This window comes from Bombus terrestris, chromosome 18 (assembly GCF_910591885.1).
Source record: "Bombus terrestris chromosome 18, iyBomTerr1.2, whole genome shotgun sequence".
Lineage (NCBI taxonomy): Eukaryota > Metazoa > Arthropoda > Insecta > Hymenoptera > Apidae > Bombus > Bombus terrestris.
Window position 1 is genome coordinate 4632795 of NC_063286.1, and position 14086 is coordinate 4646880.

General features: G+C 36.8%; 1 long non-coding RNA gene across 1 annotated transcript; it reads right to left on the reverse strand.

Annotated features, from left to right (window-relative positions):
* Window positions 1-11014: 11014 nt before the first annotated feature.
* LOC125386850 lies at window positions 11015-13592 on the reverse strand. Its single transcript, XR_007227289.1, has 2 exons — window positions 12488-13592; window positions 11015-11831 (listed from the first exon to the last, which is right to left on the reverse strand). It is a non-coding gene; the product is annotated as an uncharacterized LOC125386850 (long non-coding RNA).
* Between the last annotated feature and the right edge of the window lie 494 nt (window positions 13593-14086).

Below are 14086 nucleotides of genomic sequence, written 5' to 3' on the forward strand. Positions count from 1 at the left end.
CGGTCCATCAGATTCGAAGTATGCCGATCGTGACACCATCCTGCCCGCGGTGTGTGTGTGTCCTGGTCTCTGACGTGATTTACGTTACAATGGCGTGACCTTTTCTCGGATATTCACAGAAACTCATAGATTGTCGAGTGCCGAAGCGTGCAGACGTGTCTCTAGTGCCCAGTGAAGTTCGAAAGCAACACGTGTTACCCAACCGTCGAAAGTGAACACAACGTGCTCCTATCTTCCCAAGTGTTTCATATCCGCCAGAGAGAAGAAAAGCCTACGCAACTAACCCCAACCCGATCCCTGCCGCATAGCCTCACGACTAGTTATTCATATTGAAATAGCTAGCTCGATGATGGCCCAACAATCACGACCAGGCTCGCCTGTGCAAACCCACCACTACCCCGCGCTACTCCCCCCGTGGCAGCAGCTCAGCAGATCCCCCCGTGCCAACGACGCCAATAAGGCGAAAAAACGCAAAATTGGACCATCAAACACTAACTCGAACGAACACCCATCAACACAAATTAACACTCACAACAGGTTTGCAGTATTGGAATCCTCAAACGACGCCATGGAAATCGCAGACCCGCCGTCAAACCATCACGCACAGAGAAGCCCCCCTCCACCGCCAATATTTGTTAATGATGTCATAGACATCCAGACAATGACCAAGTCCTTAGAGAGAGATATCTCCAAGGAGGACTATAACCTGAAAATAACCAACAATCAAGTAAAAATCCTGCCGACGAACCCAGAAGCTTACAGGAAGCTCACCAAGACACTCAGGGCCCTGAATGCCAACTTCCACACCTACCAACTCAAGGAAGAAAGACCTTTTCGGGTGGTGCTACGAAACATCCACCACTCCGCAGACATCGACGAACTAAAAATAGAACTATCGAAACTCGGCCACGAAGTCACAAATGTCAGCAACATAAGGCATAGAGTCACAAAAGACCCGCTATCCCTATTTTTCATCGACTTAAAACAGAAACCAAACAACAAGGAAATCTACAATATCAGTCGTCTAATGAACGCCATCGTTAAATTCGAACCACCGCAAACCAAAAAGGAGATAGTCCAATGCAAAAGGTGCCAAAGATATGGGCACACGCAGAAATACTGCAACCACACCTTCCGCTGCGTCAAATGTGCAGGTACACACCCCACCGACCAGTGCAGGAAATCACCGGAAACCCCAGCGAAGTGCATCCACTGTCAAGGTGACCATCCTGCCAACTACAAAGGCTGCTCAGCCTACAAAAGTCTGTACTCAAGCAAATACCCCAAACTTAGAACAAAAGAGGAAAATCACCAAACACCCAGCTCGCCGAAATCCACAGTTATCCCAATCCCCCCAATCAATCAAACACCCAGCCCCATCAAACTCACCACTCCCTCAAACTCCTATGCCCAAGCGGTACAAGGCACTCAAAATACACCAAATAGCCACAGGGATCCTCCCCAAAATAGTGCCCCCACCTCACCTAACACAGACAACGTCTCTAGACTAGAAAAGCTAATAGAGAAACAATCAGAGCAAATAAACAACTTGCTATCGCTATTAACATTCATCATGGACAAATTAATACGCCCAGACACAAAATAAAACCAAGACGCATAGCTCTCTGGAATGCCAATGGTCTAGCGCAACGCAAACTTGAGCTAGAACTCTTCCTAAAACACCAGCTAATCGACATAATGCTCATATCTGAAACTCACTTCACCGACAAAAACTACCTGAACATAAACGGATACAAGTTCTACCATACCCAACACCCCAGCGGAAAGGCCCACGGCGGCACCGGAATCATAATCAAAGCAAATATCAAACACTACGAACTTCCACCATTCCAGAAAGACTACCTCCAAGCAACAAACGTAGCAATAGAAGACTATCATGGTACAATCACCACCTCAGCTGTATACTGCCCTCCCAGACACTCCATCGCCAAAGAAGACTTCGACCACTTCCTGGACACCCTGGGCAACAGATGCATAGCCGGAGGAGACTACAACGCTAAACACACCCAATGGGGTAGCAGACTGGTTACAGTAAGAGGCAAAAACCTCCTCAACAGCATAATATCCAACAACCTCAACTACCTTACCACATACGAACCCACATACTGGCCCACCGACACAAACAAAATACCCGATCTCCTTGATTTCTTCATAACTAAAAATATCTCGCCAAGACACGTCCAAATCAATTCCTCGGCTGATCTCTCCTCTGATCATTCCCCCGTGATAGTAACAGTCAGTTCAACTATCATCGAGAATACACCTAATGGCTCCATTCATAACCAACACACCAACTGGCAGCTCTTTAGAGAAGTCTTTACCCACACAACTTCAGCCTCAACCTCACTAAAAACCAATGACGAAATCGAAGCAGCCACGGAATACCTAAATGAGAGCATAATAAACGCTATCCGCGTCTCCACACCGGCAAAAACGTCCATCAGCAATCACGAATACCCCCAGTACATACTAAAAAAAATAGCAGAAAAACGTAGACTAAGAAGGATATGGCAGACCCATAGAACACCGGAGGACAAACGCAAACTAAACAACGCAACTAGAAAACTATCCAAAACCATAAAGAACTACAATAATGACCGTTTTCACAAATATCTCGCCAGCCTGTCCCCCACAGCCGACTCAAACTACTCACTATGGAAAGCCTCCAGGAAACTCACGCGCCCCCCACAAATAATACCTCCAATCCGCCGCCCGCAGGGTGGATGGGCGCGTAGCCCTATAGAAAAAGCCAACCTATTTGCCAAACACTTGACTGAAGTATTCCAACCCCATTCCTCCATAGCCGCAGCGGACGTCACCGAATACCTGCACACTCCCTTCCAAATGTCCCCTCCTATCCAACCCTTCACTTCTGCAGAGATCATAGAAGCAATCAGTCGCCTAAACCCCAAGAAAGCAGCAGGTCACGACCTAATAGGAAATAAGGCAATCAAGGAACTCCCCATAAAAGGGATTGCACTCATCGCATCAATCTTTAACGCCATCCTCCGCCTTGAACACTTTCCTAAGGCGTGGAAAATCTCACTAATCACCCTCATCCCCAAACCCGGTAAACCAATACATGAAGCCAGCTCCTATCGCCCAATCAGTCTTTTACCTACCCTATCTAAACTATTCGAGAGGATGCTCACGAACCGTCTCCTTCCACTCCTAGAAGAATTGAAAACTCTCCCAGATCACCAATTCGGCTTCCGAAAACAACACTCAACAGTAGAGCAAATCCACCGCATAACCCACATGATCAGCCAAACCCTTGAAAAGGAAAAATACTGCTCAGCCGTATTCCTAGACATCCAACAGGCATTCGATAAAGTATGGCATGAAGGGCTACTCTACAAGCTTAAAAAAATCCTACCCCACTCATACTACTCCATCTTAAAATCCTACCTAACCAACAGACAATTCATAGTCAAATGTCTAGGCGCCACTTCCGCAACATTCCCAATAGAATCCGGCATACCGCAAGGTAGTGTCCTCGGACCCCTACTATTCTCCATCTACACTGCCGACTTACCCATATCAAACGAGGTAACAATAGCAACATTTGCCGACGACACAGCACTATTAGCTACCCACGCAGACCCGGCAATTGCCTCATCCACTCTCCAGCGAAGTCTCGACTCCATGGAAAAGTGGTTCCAAAAATGGGGCTTTAAAATAAACGAAAAAAAAATCCTCCCATGTAACCTTCACGCTCCGAAAACAAACCTGCCCCCAGGTCACCATTAACAACACAATAATCCCAAGCAAGGACTCCGTAAGATACCTGGGCATGACCCTGGACAGGAGGCTAACCTGGAAAAAACATATCTCGGAAAAAACAAAGCAACTAAAGGAAAAACTAAGAAAATTCTATTGGCTCACGGGCCGACGCTCCAAACTAAACATACAGAACAAAATAACCCTCTACAAGGCCGTAATAAAACCTGTCTGGACCTACGGAATCCAACTATGGGGAACAGCAAGTAACTCCAACATTGAAATACTCCAACGCTTCCAATCGAAAACGCTAAGATCCCTATTAAATGCACCCTGGTATGTTACCAACGAAACAATACACCGAGACCTCAAGATACCTACAGTCAAAGACGAAATACACAAGTCCAGAAGCAGATATAACACAAGAGTCAACAACCACCACAACCCACTAGTCACCCAACTACTGGACACGACGGACCAGATCCGCAGACTAAAAAGAAAATACCCACTAGATTAAATCCTTAGTCCTACTAGAATCAACAATATAAAGCTATTATAATCCATGTCATTGTATCACGCCAAATTAAGTTACTGAAAATTCTCAACGAGAATTGATTGTAAATATTCTAACAAATAAAAAAAAAAAAAAATTCACAGAAACAACACTCGACAAATAAGTATCTTCAATAGCACAGTTCACCGCCCTGGGTCCATGATCTGTTATTCAATAGATTTGGGGTTCGATATTTAATTGATTGACACAGATTAGTTTTGTATACTCTGTATTTCACCACCATGTGCAGCCATTACAACACACCGGATACTCAGATAAAAAAAACACATGGCGAGCGGGAAAACAGAGAGTCGTAAGTATTCATACCAACCCTGCATGTAGGAACTAATGATTATACCAACCTGACATTTATCTCGACATTATCTGTATTTATTTCTAATATAGGACATAGAAATCAAAGTTATGCTAATGTTCCAATATTTTCGAGACTGTTTATGTGTGTACAAACAGTTCCTTTACTGATGGTAAATGTGGAAACTATAATTGTCATTATTGCTTAGATAAAATCTGAGTAAGCTACCCTTTACTTTTCTTTTTTTTTTTTTCTTTTTGTACTTTACAATTTGTCCAGCTGGACATTTGGTAAATAACCGATATTTAATATGAATTTAATTTTATAACTTTATGTATGCATTTATAATATTCATTATGTAACAATAATCACAGCCTTGAACCATAAATGTATACATATGTTAACGTAATCATATGTTAAATACATGTGCAATAATTCGTATTTATTTAATATTAATTGTAGTTAGATCTGGAATTAGAAATGGAAAATAAAAAAATGTTTTGTCAAATAATTTTTTTTCTTACGATGTCAATAACTGATCAGACTCTAAATGATGTTTGTGCATTAGTACAACATTTTTTTGTCACCGTATGAAAAAAGTTATTTAGTGTAAAATCTTTTTCTTTCTGATCTAGAGAACGACTAACACTATATCCTCTTGCATCTATATTTGTTTTTACAAAACAAATTTGTTTTTTCTCTTTGTGTTTACAAAAAGTTAAGAAACACTTCATGAATCACACAATTGACATTGTAAAAAGGTATAATAACATAAAGTAACAATGTTTTGCAATGGCTCTTCTAATGATGAATGCTTAGATGTTAGTAAGAAACTGAATATATAAGTGATACAAAACTGAGTACAACGAATTTATTATTTTCAAGGATATAAAAAATATAAAAAAAACCTTTGTAAAGCTTTGAAAGATAGTATATGATGTTGCGTTTTATGTATCACTTCATTAGTTACAATACAATATTGTGTACCTGAATCAATGTGTGTATTGTTAAAAATGTTCAATTTTGGTTATCACTGTAAAGAAATAAAATAAACTGCTTAGGTTCTATTCCTTTGTTTGTCTATATAAATATGTATGTATGTACAATTTGCATAAAGTGTGCAAATTATATGTAGAGTAAATATAAATTTACACGAGAAAATGTAAGTCGAAAATATAGAATAACATTTTCTCATTTGAGGCTTGTTTCCGAGAAAACCGTCTTGAAATACTTGTTTGGTACATGTGTATTTGGTTAGATGCCGACTAAATATGAGCTGCTATGAGTAAACAATCAGTACAAGGTTATTTTACGTGTCCTCGTTCTCAAGAAAATAAAGTTTGAATATATTTAGTTAAGAACTGGTTTGGTATACTACGCGTACTTAATCAATTCTTAAAGTTTACTTTTTTTTTTACTTTTTTTACTTATTTTCACAAATAGAATAATCTATTTTCTATCAATCATTAACTTCAAATATACTTGACAAATTTTGGAAGTCGATTTCTTCGAAAACAAATTTAAACGTCATATGAAAAATTTTATTGTTATAATTGAATTTCGCGGATCTTGATAGTTGACCTACAGCCCCGATAAAAAACAGTTAACATTCATTAGCAATCAAACGGTGTACTTAGCATTAGCCGTATTCTATTGTTTTCAAATCATGATATTGCATTCATTATACTGTATTCTTATCCTTTTTTAATATCATTATTATTGTCTGTACGCGAATTAATGCATTTTTTAATGTAACATTATTCTGTATCTTCGATCTTCTTTTCACATTGAAGCGCCTCCTTGCTGATTGTACCAACAATGATACCTCGATGCCTGTATAACGAAATTGTATTAAAAATAATGTATGGAAAGGCAATTTGTATAAATTAAAATGTTGATGAGATTTTTTACGAACAAGAAAACTTAACACTTATATGAATATGAAAAGCATATATGAAAATATTTGTTTCATAAAATATCGCTGATTTACAACGTGTGATGCACAGAAAGTATGTTTTATGATCTATATTTTCTCTAGTTGTCTAGAGATGGCGTTTGCCAAAGTTAACTGCCTCTATATTGCTCAATGGAAAACATTTCTTCCATCTTTAGCCCTGTTTCTTTCTCTCATACATTTTTTTCTTTTTTCAAATTTTTATATTTTATATCTTATTTTTATCTTTCTCATGCTATCAGTATACAGTTACCCTCACTACGGGGTAACTGTCTCCAAACACAGCTTGACTTCGATATTCCTATGAGAACCCAGTAGTTTCTGCGCGAGTAAAGCGAATTATTACTATATATAATAATTCTCCAGAAAAAACGGCATACCCGCTAGGACTCGAACCTGGAACATTTTGGTAAACGATAACTGATCACGTTATCTACTCGGCATTGGTCCGCCTGCATAGAAAGTGATTATACATATGCATACAAATGATTACTATTTGATGAACTTGGCTTATTGTTTTGCGATATATGAACTAGGAGCGAAATTTGAAATCATCTGTGCATGAAATGTACAACACTCCCGAATATGTTTAATAATATAACACTTGAGAGTATCATGGTAAAAGAAACTAAAAATCGTTTCTCACCTTTCACAAGCTCATCACGACCCCAGCATATAGATGTGATTGAACAAACAGATTGTACAATTTGTAAAAGTTTGTTTAAATATCGAAATGTGAGATATATAAACTTAACCTAGCTAGAGTACGTAATATCTTCCCGAATGAATCATTTCCGAGTAAATAAGTCTAATTCAAACTTAAGCGGCATTCAACGTACATCAAAGTCAAAATGTTAAAAATATTTTCATACGTACATACATTTCGTATCCGTCGCGAAAAGAAAATTTCGTTCCAATCTCCGAGATATTTTCAAAAACTGTCGGAACGAAATTTCGGTATGACACTTTTAAAATAAAAAGCTTTCGTTGCTGTATTAATGTTTTTTCACCGATAGGAAGGCGAAAGCAGTTCCTTTGAATGACTGTAATCTGATCAATGTTTATTTTTAATTACATTGCTCAATACGTATCTAATTTTGCAACCTTCAATAGGATATTCCTGTAGATTTTTGCGAGCTAGACGCGAATCTGCAGTTTTTTCCCCAGAACTTAATTTTCCAAAAAATTAATTTTGAAAAAAGTTACAAATTTTCAATTTCGGATATGTTTTGTGTTTTTATAGTAGCAGCTATCGAGTTTCTATTGAGATGAAAAGATTCTGTGAACGTTGTGGAATAAAATGATATGTATTGTTATTGTACTATGAACATTTAAACATGTTTAAATAACAATCAAAGTAAAAATGACACCTGAAACGCACCACTTTTTGCTTATATTTTTTAGTTTATTAGAAGAAAATCTGACTCTAATTTTTGCTAAGGAAATCATTAAAAAACTAGAAAATTATGTTTTGATTCTAATAAAAAGGCAAAACAGTTGAACAAAACACGCGGCGGCGGCAGTGGTACTCAACGTTGACGGACACTTTGCCTTGTTACTCACTGTTATTGAGTACCATTGCCGCCATTGCCACACTTTTCCGCCTTTATGTTAGACTCAAAACACGATTTTCTAATTTCTACTGAAGCTTTCCTTAGCAAAAATATCTGCTCTATCGCGTGTTAGACTAATCAAGTACTGTTTTCACTATTCTTAGAAAATGTTAGAAAGAGCAATGGGGTGACTTTATGATGCGGTCAAACGTCATCTATTTTCAATTCCGTTAATTCCTCTTTCTTTAGCAATTTATTATCAGGCCAGCCTGCAGACCACGTGCGCAAGTTAAAAAAACTGTATTTGTTAGAAGTTTGTCATTGTTGACTTTATATATATTTCCATGAAACAGTCACTACTGATCGAACTTATGAATTTTTTTTTCTACGTTAGTTTTTTTTTGTCGAAGTGGTTATCACTTCTAAAAAAAAAAAAAAACTCTACATGATCTGTTTAGTCTTCTCGTACTTTGTTTTTTTAGTAATAAATTAATTTGAATGGAAAAGAGAAAAGCAGCTGACAAATGTATTTGTGAAGACATTGACAAAATCAAGGTTCAGATATTTACGACAAGAGTTAGACAAATATTAAAATATAATTGTTTGTAAGGATGTAGAGTTTTAGGGAGGGTGTTGAAGTGGTCACCACTTCTACGAAAACTCCACATCTGGTCTTTTTAGTTTTCTCAAGCGCTGAAGCCATCGACAGCATATAGACAAAAGACTAGCATGAAGGCAGACCATAAACAGTAGACAGGCGACGTTGGCTTCGAGGTTTTTCAGTTATAAAGTAACACTACTAGTGTGCGGATCTGGACCAGCTCAAATTATATTCCTACTTATTATTACACTTTTCTATTAAATTAAATATATATATATATTTTGTACCTTACACTTTATCCACGCGTTTTCTCTCTTTATACATCTAATAACCTCAACATTTTTAATGTCGGATTGTCATATGGCCGACTTGCTATCCTTTTCTACTTTCGCTGTTCCTTCAACTATCCTTTTCTATGTCGTCATGCGACGTACAGCTGACGTATATGGACTGAGCATTCTTGCATCATTTGTTAATCAATTAACATTATCTATCTAATCTATCTATTATCTATCTCATATTATCTTAATCCATTGTTTTTTAATCAGTTGGCCTTGTCGTTGTGAAATAGCCATCTAAGGAATCACGTTAACATTAAGTTCCGTACTCGCACGAAAATACAAATTTTTCGAATAGTCTCACATCTATTCATCCTCGCAGGTAGTGTACAATGTTCACTTGCGTTGAATACGCAATAAATTTGAAATGACCGCAAAAATAGAACCCTAATGAATTCATATTTTAATCTCACTTTGTAAAAAGAAAACGAAGCGAAAATCCTGGATATTCTTTTTAATCGTTCATAATTCGAAAATCCACTCGCAAACTAAAATATACACAGCACATGCCCATATAACCTTTTTTACTTGTATTTATTAGTGTGTAGTGCAGTTCTGAATCACCCTATGTATACAGTATTTGGCTACAGGTGGAAAAAATATAAGAAGCGATTATTGATGCTAAAATAAGATGAAAATCAAGAATAAAAACAATTGCGTTTTCGGTTTTGCTTTTTTAGTTATTGATTATTAAAAATTAGCCGAAATACCCCGTGCGAAAGCAAACCTCTTTACACGAACGAAAATAGGTTAGGCTAAGCAATGGGGTATAGAGGAATCCTCAAATCGAACAATACATGGGCACCCTCATGCAAGTTCGAGAAAAAGATTATGATATTTGACGACGTACCTGCGCGTCCGTTTTTGTAAGAAAAATCGTAGATTAAACATTGTACCTGCCTATTTATTAAAGTCTCCAACAACATATCATCAAAAACCGCCTCATGGAATTTCCGAATTTTTACATCTGTAGCCGAACATTCTGTATGCATATGGAATTATCTATTTAACTCTCATCTCACGCACTGGGAAACATAAGAGGATGGGAAAAGTGTATCATGTATGCTTACTGCACAACTACATGTCGTGCGCCATCTATTGTTAGAAATTTCTAGAAGTATAGTTATATCGGGTTATGTGTATAGAGTATAAACAATTGAGGCATTAAGAACGAGGCACGGAGATATAAAAACTCTAATTAATTACAAACAAATTAATTTCTATTTTTGTTGAAATCGTGAAAAAGCTAATTACCCTCCGATTTCGATGATTTTTGGATATGTTGTAAAATTCAGCATTTTGAAAAAATGGTTATGATGTTTGTAAAAATGCAATGTAAAGTTAAAAACGAAAAATCCCTACCAAAATAAAAAAAAAAAAGAAAAAAAAAAGGCTTATAATGTTTACAAAGATGCGAAAAAAAGCTTCGCGAGTGTGCAGAGATATGAAATCATCATTCCATTTATAGCGATGAGTGTAGATATTATATTCAATTCAACTAATAGAATTGATAAAGACACAGACGAGTGTGATAAAGGAAAGGAGTAAAAATCTGCGGTAAAAATATGTTTCTAGTTATACATTATATGTAGTTACACGGTTACACTAATAACGGTATATATATACGTATGTATTACATTGCGTTTTAGAATATTTAATGATTTGACGACAGTAGTTAAATTTTCGTACGAGATAAGTTCAATTATACATCAACTAAAAATGCATTTATTAACTTATATTTTCTACTATAACACAACGAAAATGTTATCAATTCCTGAGATGTTTTTTATACATTATTTAAACGCAATCTCACTAAAATGACCTTTACTAATCCATATTATCATAACAATTATTTATGTAACATAAACCACAAAGCATTGACGATTTTATGAAGATTTAGTGAAAAAGAAAAGTGCAGGTATGTATACAGCGTGTGAGAGGTATGAATGAAACCACTTTGATTACTGCATAAATAACGACTTTAATGAAAAATATTTCAGATAAAAGTTGAATGGTTTCAAGGAGAAAATAATTTGACGTTATTAATTTTTGATAATCATTGCCTTTATCACACACCGATTTTAATGATTTTTTGATATCTCGTCAGGGACATGATTTTGAACAATTATTTTCAAAATTCTTTTTACACGTCATCTAATCAACTAATCCTTCTAACTCTTTTAAAAAATTCTAGTTTTGCTTTGGTTTTAATAAAATTTTTCTGTTCTAAAGGGCATTTAAACTTTTTCGTACGGCACTGTATATGCTATAAACAAAAAACAAGAGTTAAGTTTGGGTCAGATCATGGCACCCGACCGTCGCAAAGTGGCTGGCAACCAACCTAATGCATATACTGCTAGGCTGTATAATTATAGGCAGAATAATTGTACCGGTAGCTTTTAAATTGTACCGGCGAGAAAATACTAAAAGCGAGTTAAGGTAGTCACGTTTATAGCATGTTCTGTAGATTCGGAAATGCCGAATTCATGTGGTTTTACTTCGACGTTCGTCCACGTTGACGATTGTACAAAGAATGTTTGAAAATATGTACTAGGCATCGCAATCACAAAACGTTGAGGCCCGTTAGTCCACGTTACTATACGGGCAAGGGCTTAACTTATGACACCATCAAATGTTGACGCTTTTTCTTTCCATATCCAAGAATAACGAAGGCCAAGCCACTGTCCAACGCGTTCGAACTCCACATTTTCTTACATTTGCGAATATCTCGGAAACTGGGGCCGACCGATGATTCGGTCATGCTCCAGACAACATATTCTAAAACAATTAGAATCTGTGAAAAAATGATCTTCCAACACGTTTACCGGGAAAGTTGTTTAGAATCATGCACCCGACAACATACACCATATGAAGTTAAACAACTTTCATCTAAAATATTTTTTCTTATTTCGGATACAGAAATAATCACATGTACATATTTAAAACGGACACACTGTGTTTAAATATCTTTGCTTTTACGTATTTGTCATCATGCAGAATGACGAACGGAAAGCAAATTAAAAAGACATAAGTATTATGTATATTATAGATTATAGATCTTGGGTTTTTTGACAAAAGCATAGCTAAATCTCATCCTAGAATGTAATTGTCATATTTCAGTTACTCTTCTTCATTATATTTATATCGAATACTGTCTATGCGAGTGCCACACGTTCAGAAACAGTAATAGTGTAGACAAAAGATCCTGCACACCACAGCCGTCAAAACAATAATCAGATACTAACAGAATAACTGCAGAATAACCGCATTTGATAGACACCCGACGATAACTCCTTTAGAGAGACCTAACCTTAGTATAAGAAACCTCCCAAATCAGCACTTCAACATCTTTTTGTTATAACACTCTGAACCGTTACTCTATTGGATTCGTACAATAAAATTTTACTAACATAAAATCCGAATTTTTAGCTTACTTGTGGAACGTTCGAACTACGACGGGAGGAAATCACCGGTGATCTGTCAATTTCATGATTTCTCCTACGTGACACACGCGTTCATTAGGCGTCCACGATCGTGGTCATGTACGCCTTCTCTACTACTACTACTGTTGTTCTCAGTATCTTCGATTGTAGCGACTCTAGTTTATTTATGTGGCTCACTGCTGTTGCCCCCATAGTTGTATTCCGTACGTCCAAATTGGTTTTATTATCGTTTTGTGGATTTTTAATTTATTTTCTATGCTGAGTTTAGAACTTCGACTAGTTAACCAGTACATTTGTCTTCTTTTTATCCGTATTTTGTCTATAATTGATTTAGTATGTTGCTTCCATGTAAGTTGTGTACTAAATGGTGTCCTTGTTTGTGTTATGTGCGTGCCATTCAATTGGATATTTGGTGGTTTCCGTTTTCTTAGCGCAAATGTAATATAGTTGCATTTACTGGGGTTTGCTTTCATTTGTTTATCTTGTAGCCATTTTTCTATTTTTATGATGTGTTGTAGCAATATGGCTGCTGTTTCTGGATTAGTGTGCGTGACTAGTAGAACCGTCGGCCATAGATATGCAGAAAAGTGATTTACTTGCTTTGTCTCTGCCGTAACCGCTTTACCACACTGACCTTCTGTATCCACACAATTATGGTACACAACAATTTTTAAACAATAAATAAATACGTTCACTTCTGGAGTTGAATAACATAAATATATCATATAAATAATTAATATTAACATGACGAAAAAATTTTCCATCATAAAATGCTAGCTATACATAGATATGTCTGACTATCAATATTTAACAGGAATCAAGAATTTTATGATTTTATTTGTGTATTTCAATTTTTCCAAAAGTTTGTTTGTTCGGTACTAACAGGTTTTTAACATAAATATGTAGGAAACAACTTTTTGATGGGAATGTCATGACTGATTAATATATTAAAAACTGTATAGTTCCATTAGAAAAAATGAAGTTGGTTTTTGTCAGATTTCTGAACAATCTTTTACGACATTTCGACAAAGAGCATGTATTTTTAAATTTTCTATTTCTGCCTTTTTTTGCTATTGAGGTGGTATGTCGTGATAGGTGCGGAAGGAATACTCAGATGTTCAACAAAAAGTTTATTACTATTAACAATCAATAGATCAACAATTTATACGATTCACACTTATGATTAACCATCGAGAGTTTACAATCGCGTATCTCGGCTTGTGTTTGCTTCGCTATGATGCTGAACCTTTCGCACTTCGCGGCTTGAGGCAGAATGACTCTCTTGTTCGAAACCAAATAGATTCTTTTCTTAGTTGCCCTTCGATATCCCTACTACACACGCGTTTATTAGATGTACCGCGGCAGTTGCCGCGCGTGCATTTTTCCAAACATTCGGCGGAAGAACCATAGGGATATCGATGGCACATTAGGCACGTCGGCTTTGAAGGTATAGCGCTTTGTGTCGCGAAGCCGTTGGAAAGTTCTGTGCTCGTGTGCCGCCACACTATGATAGAAAATACCGGGTCATAATCGCACAGAGGAATCAACGTACGGCTACAGGTGTAAAAAAAATGTATGGGGTGACTTTTA